Raw genomic sequence first — 13,773 nt, forward strand, 5'->3', positions numbered from 1 at the left:
GCGGCGGAGTGGGCGCCCGCCCTCAGCGTCGGCGCGCAGGAGGCAGTGGGGCCGGTGCGGGCGCTGGAGCCGCCACGGCGGCAGGAAAATGGATGCGCCGTGCTCATCCCTCGCCGCTCGGCATCTTTCCCTGGCGGCACGGTGAGCGGCGGCGGCGGCGGCCGGGAGGGTCGCCCGGTGCCCGCGGCGGTAGAACAATGACCGGCCGGCTGCGGGGGGGTTGGGGTGGCGGCGCGGCGGGGGAGAGGAAGCGATGGAGGTGATGAACGGGAGGGGAGGGGAGCGCGAGCGGGAGCCGGCGCTGGTGATGGAGAGGAGATGGCGGAAGAGGTGTGGCAGGCGCAGCCCGCAGCCACCTTAGCCTCCCGCCGGCCCTACACCATTGTGTGCCCGCTGGTCATTGTCCGCCCGATGCGGGCGCGGCGCGCTGGGTGCGGCGGCTGGGACAGGGAAGGGAAGGGATGCTCCGGGGCTGGGGGCGATCGGCGGAGCCCGGGCTGGGCCGCGGCGCAGCGGCGGAGCCCGAGCGGAGCGAGGCCAGCACGGCCCTGCAGGCGCTCCCTGCGCTCGTTCCCACTGGCGGTGCATCTGTGCCCGCTCCCCTGCTCCCACGGCGGTACACTAGGCTTTTTGCCCAGCAGACTGTTCAAAATTGCACCTGTACGTGTCCTGGGTTTTCAGGGCTGGCGTGTCGATATGTGAGAAGACATTCTGTCTTGCAAACACAGACCCCGCAGAATGTATCTCTTTGTACGTGCAGTGCATGCTTTTTTCACAGCCACTGATAGAGGAAACCTGCCTCTTGGACCGGTGTGCAATTTACGGTTAAATTACCGGATTGCCATCCCTCAGCTTCATTTTGGCCACTTATGGCAGATCTAGATGCTACATTTGAGCTACCTTACGGCACTGAATACCCATTTGCAGCCTGTTTCTGTTTTTTGCTGTGAATGCAAATATTTAAAAGATGCTGCTCATACCTTACATGTTGGGAACATAGTAACTTATATATTTAAAAAATTTAATTTGATCTCTTGTAAGGAAAAAAAAAATGAGATGCATTTTAAAAAAAAACATTAAAATTAAAAAACATTTAAAAATGTTTAAAAACATTTGCATTCTGATGCTGTCCTGTGCATCACGGTAAGGTGACATGTTGGACTCCCCTTCTCAACGTCTCTGATTTGCTGGGTCAGATTCTGCCGTGGTGCAGGTATCATGCTTGGTCTAAGCATCAGGAAAGCCCATCAGGAGAATGTTTTGTTCCTTTTCAGGAAATAACGTGAGGTTATTGCTCCTGCTCTGACTCAGGTTTTGTTTCTATTGATCTGGCCTACTGCTCTGCATAGGAATTTCAAACCCAGGCCTGTTGTGCTGTAAATGCTGCCTGTGCTGGCACTCAACCTGGCTCAGATAGGTACTTCAGTGAGGTAAACACCTGGTGATTTTAAAACGTTTTCTAGGAGCGGGTACGATTTTGGTGAAAACTGGGAGTGGTGAGACAGTCATTGTTGAAGAGGGCATAAGACACAAATACTCTTATCAGTAATTCTGTGTCAATCAAAAGATACCATGGGCACCTTGATACAAGAAGGACCTCAAACTATGAGAGTGTGTCCAGAGCAGGGTGACCAAGATGGTGAAAGGCCTTGAAGATGAGGCTTAGGTGGAGCAGCTGATGACATTTGCTTTGTTCATCGTGGAGAAGAGAAGACTGAGGGGTGACCCCATCACAGTCTACAGTTTCCTCAAGGGGGTTAGTAGAGGGGGAGGTGCTGATCTCTCTCTGCTGACCAGCAGTAGAACACAAGGAAATGGAATGAAGCTTCATCAGGGGAGGTTCAGACAGGACAGTAGGAAAAGCTGCTTCACTGAGAGGGTGGTTGGGTACTGGAACAGACTTTCCAGGGGAGTGCTCAGGGCACTAAGCTTATCAGAATGATCAGAATGATATCATCTGAATGATGCTCTTAGTCATGTGGTTTAGTATTAAATGGTCCTGTGAGAAGCAGGGAGTTGGACTCAGTGGTTCTTATGGGTCCCTTCCAACTTGAGATATTCTGTGATTCTAATCAAGTTGTGTGATTGGAGCCAGTTCCACCTTTGCTTCCACAGGAAGCAAAATCCCAAGGAGAAGCCTCAGGGAGGAAAGGCTAGAAAGTTTTTGCTGGGGTTTCCATAGGAGTCACCCAGTGGAGGTGGCTGCCAGGGGCTACTGATGGATTACCCCTTTGCTTTTGTCAGTTTCCCAGAACTGTGGCAACTTGGTGGTCTGCTGGAATTCCCTGCTTGTCAGCAGAACTCCTAGCAGAAAGGAGTAGGCTGTCAGTGACAGATACTGCAACCTTTCTGACTTCCCGCTCTCTGACTGACTGTTCTGGTAGTGCCTAAGGTAGAGAAATGTGGCTCTCGTCTTGTAGATAATTTTGAGCCAGGTATTTCCAGTGTCCTCTCCAAGCATAATTTCAGACTCTGTGATATTGCTAATGCATTGACTCAGCCTCCCTTATGAGAACCTTGCACCTGTCACCTTTCAGTGGCTTCTGATAATCCCTCTGCTTTCAGAAGCCATTCCCGGCTAAATAATCTTCTGAATAAGAACTTCGGTATCCTGCACATTAAGAATTGAACATAAGGTGGAGCTTATGTATGTATGGCTATGTATGGTTGTGTTTTAAGGAGGTGATTGGCTATTTTAATTTGTAAATGTATGCTGGGTTCTGGTAGACTTTTACTATCAAGACTTCAATGTAGCTGGAAAGATGCTGCATAAGTTCTCTGTCATTACAAAGGATAAATGACCTCAGGGTATTCAAGCCAGGAAAATGCTGTGAAATGTAACCGTAGAATGATGCCCAGAATAATTTTCAATGTTGATCTCCATTCATTTAATAGTTGATATTGTGGTTTAGAAAGTTACGAAACTCATCCTCAAACTGTAACAAAGGTGTGGTGATGGATTCTACTGTTGTAAGGCTGGTATAACTCAGATGTAGCTTGAGCAGTTAAAATCCAAGTTGTTTGTTAATGATAACTTCCAGGGTTTTCCCCTCTTCTTTTTTAACCAAACTGTGTGAGGCCGAAGATGCTTTCACTACTCAGTCATGGCAATTTTTAATAGTGGTAAATATTTTGCTTTCTATTGGCTTTGTGAAGTCATGAGGCAGCAAAATAGTCCTTACCAGATGCCCAAATTTTGAGTCACTTTCCAGTGATGTTGTATCTTCTAGGTTCTATCAGATTTCTCTTTAATCTTAGTGCATGGCAATGCAATATTTGTACTACAAGACTGCAAACCGAATGTTTTTGTTTTAAAAACCAATTTTTAAAATATTTATGTTAATGTTATTTACTTGAATTTATAATTACGTGTTTGTATTATGTGTTTCTAAATCAATAGCTTACTTAAATTCCAAGCAGGTAACATCTTCAAAGTTCCTCTATAAATCTATATCCTTTCAAGGTCAGGTCTTGATCAGATTATAACAAATTTATCTTCCCATCTTCAGGGATGGATTCTCTGCTGTTTTCTCTTTTTAGGTCTGTGCAAAGCATCTGAGCAGTTCTCTGTCATCGGCTCTCAAAATCCAGAATCCACGAGGGTAGAAAAATGTAATTTTGTTAGTACTTGTAGTTTCTGTATCTTTAAGGTCTATTTGAATTTCTTCTTTAAAATAAGAGGACTAGAAATCTTTGCTCCAGGAGGTAGAGCTCTAAATAGAAAATTCAACAGCATGCTGGAAAAAAACATGAGAAAGCTTTATGGTGTGGCCACACTGAATGCTGTCAGGTCAAATGAGCATAAACACAGCTTCTTTGGAGATGGCAGAACAGTGTGGATCAGAGTCTGCAGTTTGGACTCCAAAACATCCAATGAGGAACTTGAAAAATAATACATGCATGTATTTTCAGGAACACAGGCTTTCAGTTCTTCTCACTAGAACTGATGATGCTGTACGCTTTGCTTGCTGTGCATTTGGATCACTGGTGGGTTGCTGAGAAACCGTCACGCATCCTGGAAACTTTAGGATCTGCACTTTCTCTGGAAGATCATATTTGGACATCACATTTCCCTGGACAGTTGAACAGTCTGCATCAGCAGTGGTCTGAAGAGAAGCAAAGTGAACTGATATATGTGACCGTCCACACAGCAGCATTACACAAGAAAGAGGCACACAAGTGCAGCACTCATTTTAGTGCACAGCTGCACAATGAAACCTTATTAGTTAACAGTTTAACAAATACCAACAAATAAGAATGCAAGTGAAGACTGGATAGACTACTATTCCATTTCTAACTTTGGATGAAATGTACTCTAATGAATAATAAAGCAGACTGATGTACCTGAGAAAATGGTTAGGCTAGAAGAGCTGGTATGGTATGCCAGATCTTCTTTTATGTTAAAAATGATAATGCAAAGTATAACAGCATCTCAGATTATTTTATAAAAAATAATGAACTATTTGAATTAATTAAACATCTGATGCTAAAATGCATGTTGTCTCATTTTTTCATTTTATGCGTTCCTTCCATCTCCGTCCAGGAGGTAATATCTTCACCCCTGTACTCCATTTCTCAAGCTATTAGTTGAATGTTTTGAAATTGTGTATTATATTATTCCTTAAAGTGTTTAAGGGAAAGACTTGTTAAACCTTACATTGCATGGACTGTAAACAAAAGGCCTAAATAACATGGAAATTAAAACTGAAAAGAAGAAGAAACTGTTGTTGAAAATTGCATTGAGGTCTCAGGTAGTTTAGGGTAACCAGTAATGAGTGAGCAAATAAAATTGGGAGAAATGTTGAAGTTGGGGCTTCTCGATTTTTTTTTTTCCCCCCCTGTATGTGCACTAGTTTGCTAATAGTCACTAAGCTGATTTTTTTTAATGGGTGTAGAAATACTTTCAATTTTTCATTTCTATAATGTAAGCAAAATCCTAGGAACTCTTAATGTTACAAGTGATAGAAAGTAATTAGAATCAATACTGTACTGTTTGGCATGTATTTGGGGTAGGCTTGGTGTACAAAAATTTTAAAAAGGCTTAAAATTGTGTTAATACATAATATACACTTAGATTTTCATGAACATGAATGTGATTTTTGTTTTAAGTTCTGTGTTTTGTAGGTAAGTCCTTGGGGATTTTTTTCACTGTATTTATTTGTACTTAATATTTAAGGTTCTGTAAGTTGCTCTGTTCCATCTCTGTGCATTGATGAGGAACAAAATGAAATGCAGTCATATTTTGAGAATCTGCTTTATTTAATACAGCCCTTAATAATATCCCTGTTTTGTGTCCCCTCTCTGACAGGAAATTGTGATCTGTTACAATCAGTCTTAGGTGAACAAAGAGTACGTGGGGACTGTTGCACTGGAAAAAGATTGGATTATTTGCATCTGAAAGAACAGTTGTGCTGGTTACTATTTGGTAGCTTATAACTAAGGGAAGACTGCATAATTAATTTGGAAGCACTTTCAAGAACAAACCTGTAAGTTTAGCGTGTGTCCAGTACGTGTTTCAGAGGGACAGTGGATAGCTGACAAACATCTGTGCCTTCACTGTGGTTGGATCACTGCCCCAGCGGTGTCTCCAGCAAGGCTGTGTGCTTGCAGATCCCTTCTGCATTATGTCACTGTTTTTTGTGGATTACAACATGACCTACATGTTGCTGTTTTCTTTGAACATGCAGTGGGTGTCCGTGACCTGCATGGTATCCTGCGTTAGGTGAACTCAATGAGGATTTCAGCATTATCCTTGGAAATTTATTTGAAATTATATGCAGTAGCTTAATGCTTATTCAAATCTCTCTGAAATTACCTTAAAATATTTTTCTGGTTTCAGCCTTAATGAAAATCTGCATGTTCAAGACAGTATCCTGAATGTCTTGTAAGTGAAATCTCTTTAATTTTTTTTTGTGCTTTGTCACATCATGTATGAACCAGCATCTCAGCTGGATCTAATGGGTGGTGTTTCACGCTTACACCTTTTCCAGCTGAGAATCCAGCTCATCACCTCCTTATATGGGAGGAGAATACTGCTGCCCTGGTCATTATCATACAAATGGAAGCTGGTGCTTCCATTTTAAAGCAGCACAGTTCAGCTAAATATCATCCTGTAAGTTTTCAGGGTTACATTTTAAATAGTAAATGGTAAGGATAAATTCTACATGTAACATGAGTTTCACTTTATTCTAGTTGTTTGTCAAGTTCTGTTCTTCCCATTGTGAGCAGAGCTACTTAAGTCAGCATGTGTGGTGTTATATGGTACATTTTCATTTGTTTTGTTTTGTTGGAAAACATGGGCAAGGCATGATGGGTACTTGTTTCTTAGCTGAGCAATGCCACTGGTGGAAAAAATTTCTGTTGTTTCAGACCATTCTTAAAGAGTTCACAAACTCTAGGGATGACAAAGGAACCTATCTTCCCCCATATGATAGAAGGGTAAGATCCACAACAATTCACAGATGAGAAAAAAACATTGCTGGTAATGTTTTTATTTTTAGAGATATTTTGACTCTAAAAGATGTATAGAAATGACTAATGTAAAATATGTGTTTTCATTTCTGATGGAAAGCTAATGTGAAGAGACAAACTGTTTGCTTAGTTTTTGCTGAACTTCCCCGGTAATGGGAACATTCATATTCTTTTCACAGAAAATGGAAGGAAAAGGCAAGAGGGATACAGGATATGGGAAATTAGCAATGTGTACATGAGGTTCTTTAAGGCATTAATGGCAGTAGAGTGGGAGAAGAAAAATACATTTTTTGAAATTATCTTGAACTGCAGGCTAATAAGAAACTGCGAAAAGGTAGTAATCTGGTTGGAAGCAAGGTATTCAAAAAAGAAAACAGTTCATTATAGAGACCTGTGTTGTTAAAAGTTAATGTGGGAGGCCAGAGTGCTGATTCTTTTCTGATCTGTTCTGAAACCAATGTCTGCGTTTATTGGCTGTATCAAGAGCTGAGCTAAAATTGGCAAAAACTTCCAAAGTTAACCTTACTGCTTTAAGTAGAGAAATTACTTAAATATCTGACAATTTTTAGTAGTGAATGTAAGATAGCTTCCTCTGGTATCTGTAAGACAAGAGGTGATCATTCATACGGCCTTAGAAGGAAAAGGAAGGATTTTCAGGAGAAGGATCTGGGGCATGAACTTTCTCTCACTGTTGTTTTCTTGTTTATATGCATTTCAGTTAAATAAAAGAGGGTTTTGTTGGGTTGTTAAAATCAAATAAAGGAGAGCCTGATACTATAAACTCCATGAATTGCAGTGTTTCTCTTCCAGGTGGTGTGTGTTGTCTGGTGGTTGAGTGTGATCTACTTGCATGAAATAATGCACAAAGTACAAAACCACTGAAATGTTTTGTTAGGCCCCCATCTTGCAGTGAGCTGGGCAGGTTGATGAAGCTTGTCCTTGTTCTGACAATCCTGCCATTCTTAAGTAGAGTCTCCATTCAGTATCCATTTGCATCTTATGCTGAAAAGCACCGATTCTGGAAAATGTCCATTTCCTTCTGGGGTAGGACAGGATTTTCTTTTTCACTGATAGTGTTCTCAGTGTGCATTGTGTTATGCCAACTTCAAGAAAATAACTGTATGAGAAAGAGACAGATGGTATTTTAGCCATAGAATACTAGAATATTGTTTTAACAAATCTGCTTAGCTTTGCTGCGGGTAACAATAATGCTTCTGTCCCCTTTTTACTGTTTCCATGGAGTCGCCAGCTACTTGCATAGGGTTTTTTTGGTTCATGTTTTAGAGCCAGGGCCAATGGTAATTTTAGCATGAGCAGCCTAGCAGCACCAGATTCATCCTGTATTCCTTATGTAGAGCCCCGTATCCAAGGGCTATTGCGAGCTCAGTTTGGAAGGTATTTTAATATTCCTGAAAATTATTATGGTATTGCTTAGAAATCTAACTACAGTACAGTGATTTTTGTGCAGTCAAAATCAGAGGGTGTTTAGGATTTGTCCTGAAGAGCTGTTTATCGAGTCTGAGCTGAGTTTTTGGGTTGATGTTGGCATGCTGAATTATCATGCAATGGTAAAATAATGTTTTCATTAATTATATATTTTGTTAAATGGCATAACATATACAGGATGGTATGCAATAATTAGGGCTTGAATTTTATTCTGAAAAAAGGCAAAGCATAGATGAAACCTGGTACATAAAAGCCAAAGCAAAGACTTAATTTAGGATTCATTCAAATCCCACTAGACAAATGAGACAGGTTTTGGAGACGTAGGGAGGTGTGTATGGCCAGCGTTCCCCTTGTAGCTAGCAGAGCTGGTGCAGTGATGAGAATTAGCTTATGTGGAAATATTATTTCGTTAAAGTATTGCTTAAGACTGGATCAATGAACAAGCATGAATCCAGTCTGGCAACTGGGATGAAATTTCCAGCACATAAGCACTGGAACTGCTCCTCTAGTTCCAAGGGATTGTCACCATTTTGTGGGAGTAGAAAATGCCTCTCTCAGAATTGTTGCAGATTGTTGGCAGAGATGGTGAAGCACAGAAAGGTCATGAGGATTTGCCAAGGATGAAAAAGCTTCACGTGATACTTGCATCGTGCTTGTCATGTTCTGAAGTTCTGGTTCTAGAGTCAGGATTGTGATCTAGACCCCAGGTGCTTGGATTAGCAGTTGTGATTTGGAACCCACCCTCATGTTAGGGTTACCTAGCCTTTTCTGATGGAGAATTGGGTCGGTGGGGTTCCAAATTAGCGTGTTAATTGTTATCTTGGCAAGAGCTGAAATGCTGGCTCTGGACCCAGAGAAGAGCAGGTTTAGATCAGAGTTTTTGCTTGTTCACATAGCTAAATCCACTTCACAGTGAAGCCACTCCTTGAGCAGAGCCAAGTGTCTGAGAGCAAGGTGTTGGGAGGAACACACGTATGAGTTAGGGTTTCTATCTGCTCTTGCCCTCAGAAAGCAGAAAATTATAACTGAAATTAAGTATGACCCTTGGTGTGAGCTCATATGGAGGCATATGGAGGCTGCTTCTGTTATTGCACCCTCAAATACTTATAATGGGCAAGAAGAATAAAAGCCCCTTTCTTTTAATTGCAATTTTAGCTATATACACCTTGTTCATTGGCAGTAAAATTATTTGCCCATGTGGCAGGTTCCTCTTTAGAACGTAAATGGTCACACAGATGAGACAATTCAAAAATTTCTGATAGTCCCTCCCTAATGCTTTAGGTGCTATGTTATTCCCAGAAACTTCCTGCTGGGACTGCAGATTTTGGAGGAGACAGTGAGAGATGCTCTGTTAGAGGTGATCAGTTGATCCTTGAAATTGACATACAGATGAGCTGGTGCTTGTACTAACATCCTTCTAAAAGTATGTTCTTCCTTGTAGTAGGGACTTCTGTGGAAGAGGACTATCAAATACTGGGAGTAAGTAAGCAAACTTGGCATGTGCCCTGTTCCTCATTGTTGATAGAACAGGTTATATATATTAATTCACTGAGCTGTTAACTTCTACACACTGGTAAGAAGTGATTGTCACTTTGGCTGAACTGCACAGTTTGCTCAGTTTTGTGTTGTCTGAAACTACCTCTCCTGCTCTGGAAGACCTGAGACCATTGATGCTTTGTCCTTTCTGATAAGTCTCACAGAATCAAGCGTACTAGTATGAACAGTGAGCAGATTTACTTTGAGCACCTCACTCTGTTGCTAAAAGGGGAACATTAGCACTTAGAGAAAGGTCAGTGAGGTTTGGAACCCCAGCTGAGGTTCAGTCAGGTCACAAAATCCAAACCTGGCAAGGGACTGGACAGACAATAACTTACAGAGGCAGAGTCTTTTCCAGAGTTAGCATGCAGTGATGATGTGGTTATAAATGTATGTCTGGCAATACTCCCAACAGAATCCAATCTGACAAGGGTTTGCAGCTTCAGGCTGCTTTCTTTATCATGAGAGCAGCAAGCTTGACTTGCAATTGTGTAAGTCAGCTTGAGAATGGAAGTTGGGGAAGAGTGGCTGCTATTGATTATGATCTTTATGCTGTAAAAGCTGTTCTGCCAGACAACCAGTTGATGTCAGTTTTAGTAAATAAATCTTGGCAAAATTCACAGGTGGTGTGAACTGAAGCAACACTTTTGCTACCGTTTTCAACAGTGTATGGTTTGAAGGAGTTGCCTGGTTTTGACACAGCTGTTTCATTTTTAAGTGTGACAGTATATAAATCAAAATAATATTCTTAGCAAGGATACATTGATTTCACCATAGCTGGGCGTTTTAATAAGATACTTTAAATATTTCTGAAAGAAAAGTATCAAGGTTTCAGTTTATTTTCTGTTAGACAGGGAAATTCTTAACTTCCAAGATTTTTCACACTTCACAAATTACGACTTTTTTAAAACCAGCTCTAGATTTGGAGACTGTATTGAAATCTACCTAGATTTGACCTCTTTCTTGTTAGTCAGGAATATATTTCTACCTGCCATGGACACATGTAGGAGAAGGGTATTTGCCGTTAGGTCATTTAAGTCACCATTGAGAGATGCCAAGGAAGCACAATAAGTGGCTGCTGAAGCTATTTACTTTTTATTTCTGTACAGGTAGGCTTTTAAAAATACTGTATGTGCTTAGACCTCCTGGATGACATAGCCTGCCAAAAGGCAATTTGTTTTCCTTTGAGTATCCTTTTACAAGAGGATACTGGCAAATGGAGGCTATCCATTTATTTCACACCACTACAAACAGTACATATGAGATGTCCAGTAGGTCTGCTAGGTGGCTAATAATGAAAGTTTTCTCCATGAAGTATAGTGATGTATTTTTTTAGTGAGGATTTTGGTAACTGAAAAGAACTTCGAGCTTTGCTATGTCAGAATAACTTGCTAGGGATATGCATAGGCTAGAGGTGGAGATGACATTTGAAAAAAAAAATCTTCTGTGACCTCCTTTGCAAGTGAGAGAGGTGGAAAAGAAAATAGTATTTTTTTAATGTGCTCATTATTAAAATAACGTTTTAAAGGACCTGGAAAAAAGGAGGTACGGATGGCAGGGAATAGTCAAGGTATTAGGAACTGAAACATCTGATCCAGTCCTAGTAAAACATTGTTTTCTGTCACTTAAAATTTGTCAGAAATAACCTGTGTGGCATTAAAGAAAACAGCATTTAATCCCCTATACATACACATATATGTATGTGTGTATGTGTGTATATATATGTGTGTGTGTATATATATATATGTATATATGGGAAGTGTCAAGTGATTGCCCAAATGAGAAGTCTACAAACTTGGTGATTCTACTAGTGAAAGCTGTAGCACTACCAAAGAGTGTTCTAGGAAACGTGAAAACTTCATGGAATCGTTTAATATCTAGCCAGGAAAAGGCCACAGTATTCAGGTCATAGAATCATAGAAAGTTTGAGTTTAAAGCCCATCTCGTTCCACTCCGCTGCCATGGGCAGGGACACCTTCCACTAGACCAGGTTTCTCCCAGTCCTGTCCAGCCTGGCCTTGAGGATGGGGCAGTCACAGCTTCTCCGGGCAACTTCTGCTGGGCCCTCACCACCCTTACAAGTAAGAATGTCTTCCTTATGTCCAATCTAATCCTGCCCTATGTCTGTTTGAAACCATATGCCTTTCCTAGTTTATTACTGCACTTGCATCTTAGCATTGTGGCATATGATAAAATTACGTGGGGCACATCCCTGTAGAGGGCTCAAAATCTGTGAATAACACTTCCTCACAATCATGCATACAGTTTATTTTATCCTAACTCAGAGCAAGTATGATAGTTGGCAATACGGCTGACACATCACAATGTCTCCGATCACTTCATTTTGTTACAGAAATGGTAAAATAGTTGGCATAATTTACCTCCTGCATGGGAAAGGCAGAAAATGTTTTAAGTATTTGAAATATTGTCATATGGAATGAGATCAGAAAACAAGGCCTGAGCAGAATTAATTCTGTTCTGCCACATTTGATCTGCTGTTTCTTGATAAAGTGAAGTGTTGTGCATATTATGTTTAACTCCAAGATCAGTACAATGTGTCTAAAGTAGCTTGGTGTGCCTAGTAAAACAGAAACGTGGGGTAGTACAATTATCCAGAATACTTCACTATATATTTTATAGGTAAATACATGCTTTTATTTTAAAAAAGTACTTTTAAAATGTACATTATAATTATGATTGGTTGTCATTTTTTATCCCGTGGTAGACTTTCATCCCACAAACATGCATTTCTCAAATACAAAGTTCAGCCACAGTGTAGCAGCCTACACCAACTATTCAGCCAAGCTACACTTCACTTAGTGTGGGCAGCATTTGTTTCCCTTCCTTTGCTTTGAATCGACAGGTACTACAAAATCTCTTAGCTCAGATACCTTCTTCCTGTTTGGAAAAAGAAAGACTGCTGAGTCTGCTCTTGATTTTCACAATAACCCAAGGTGTTCTAGAGTCCTGTGCCTGGATCTGATAAATCACCACTTTGAACTGTAGTGCAGTTATATTCATCATGAAACACCTGTCAGTGAATATTTTCTATTTTTCTCTCCAGCTTGCCCTGCACAGTCTTGTCTACTGTATTCCAAGTAATTTTCATTTGAATCCCAGTCTAGTATGCCACACACCTATGATTACAATATATGTCTTTTAGCATTCAAGGCTATGGTAAAGAGAGCTGGATTGACACTGAAAAGAGCCCAAGCATCCAAACCAGAGAGGTTACTCAGCAGAGATGAGAGCTGGGGAGTACTTGTGCCCATCTTCAACAAACACCAAGAGCAGATAGCACCTATGCAACAAAGAGAACTGTTCAGTCACATTTTACTTTAAACATGATTTCATATTTAAAATTGAATTGGGCTAAATGGTGCTTCTCTGGATCTCTCTTGGGAAAGAAAATTAAGATGTGTTATTATGAATAGTCTGGATACTGCTTAACACTGTTGAAGTGTTCTTAGTCAGATCAGAGCTATGAATTCTCAGCCCATCCTTACCCACCCATCACTGCAGCATTCTGGTGCATATGTGGCCTTGTTCAAAGAGCAGGAAGAAACGGGAGTGCATTAATTTATTCATTCATCAAGATGAAAGGCAATATGGCTGATTAAGATTCTAAGAGTTAATAGAATTCTGTTTCCTTCTTTTTTCTAAGTCCCTAGGCTCATCTTTAAGTACATTTTATGGATTTAGTTACCATGGGAGACATATTGGTCTCCTGTTTCTGCTCCTGTTCCAGTCAATGGCAGAGTTCCCTTTTACTTTAGCACTGTACAAACCGGTAAAGTGGTTTTCGACTACAGGCATTTTTTGATATTTCAAGTATGATTTTTTTTTTTAGCTGTACTTGGGTAGGCAATTGGATATCTATTCCTTTGAAACTTTTTATTATGGGGCTGTTTTGCAGTGGTTCAGTTTTGCAGTGGTTCTCCTGTGAAGTTATTCCACACAAGTGTCTCTATGAGTTTCGCTATTTCAGATGCCTCTTGCATTTGGTGGTTCTCATATTGGGCAGCTGTTGCATAATTAGCAGTTTTTCTACTTGCTATAAATGTACAGCTATATGCATATTCTTCTGTAATGAGGCCTGCTGGGAGATGCATTAAGATAAGGTACTGTGATGGCTGTGGTACAGAAGCATGCTGTGCAGTCAAAATGGACAGCAGCATCTGGTGTTAGAAAAGGGAAAGGTTTTTCTGTGTTTTGGAAAGTACTTGGTTCACAGTAATTGAATTGGATATTTGAATAAGTTGTAAGATCATTGGGGCAGAGACTACATCTAAAATTTTTGCTCTTACCTCTATGGTATGT

The 13,773-nt window shown here is 40.7% G+C and overlaps 1 protein-coding gene across 5 annotated transcripts in view; it reads left to right on the plus strand.

Annotated features, from left to right (window-relative positions):
• Positions 1-6: 6 nt before the first annotated feature.
• The window catches only part of JAKMIP2 (janus kinase and microtubule interacting protein 2), a 46,307-nt gene continuing 32,540 nt past the window's right edge, over positions 7-13,773 (plus strand). For all 5 annotated transcript variants that reach the window (XR_006014037.1, XM_042016062.1, XM_042016064.1 and 2 more), the window contains exon 1: positions 7-141. The gene's annotated coding sequence lies outside the window, so the exon portion shown is untranslated. The remainder of the gene's footprint in view (positions 142-13,773) is intronic.

The sequence above is a fragment of the Corvus kubaryi genome, unplaced genomic scaffold (assembly GCF_017639235.1).
Source record: "Corvus kubaryi isolate FWS band 111438036 unplaced genomic scaffold, C.kubaryi_AGA036_p1.0 split3-37374, whole genome shotgun sequence".
Taxonomy (NCBI): domain Eukaryota; kingdom Metazoa; phylum Chordata; class Aves; order Passeriformes; family Corvidae; genus Corvus; species Corvus kubaryi.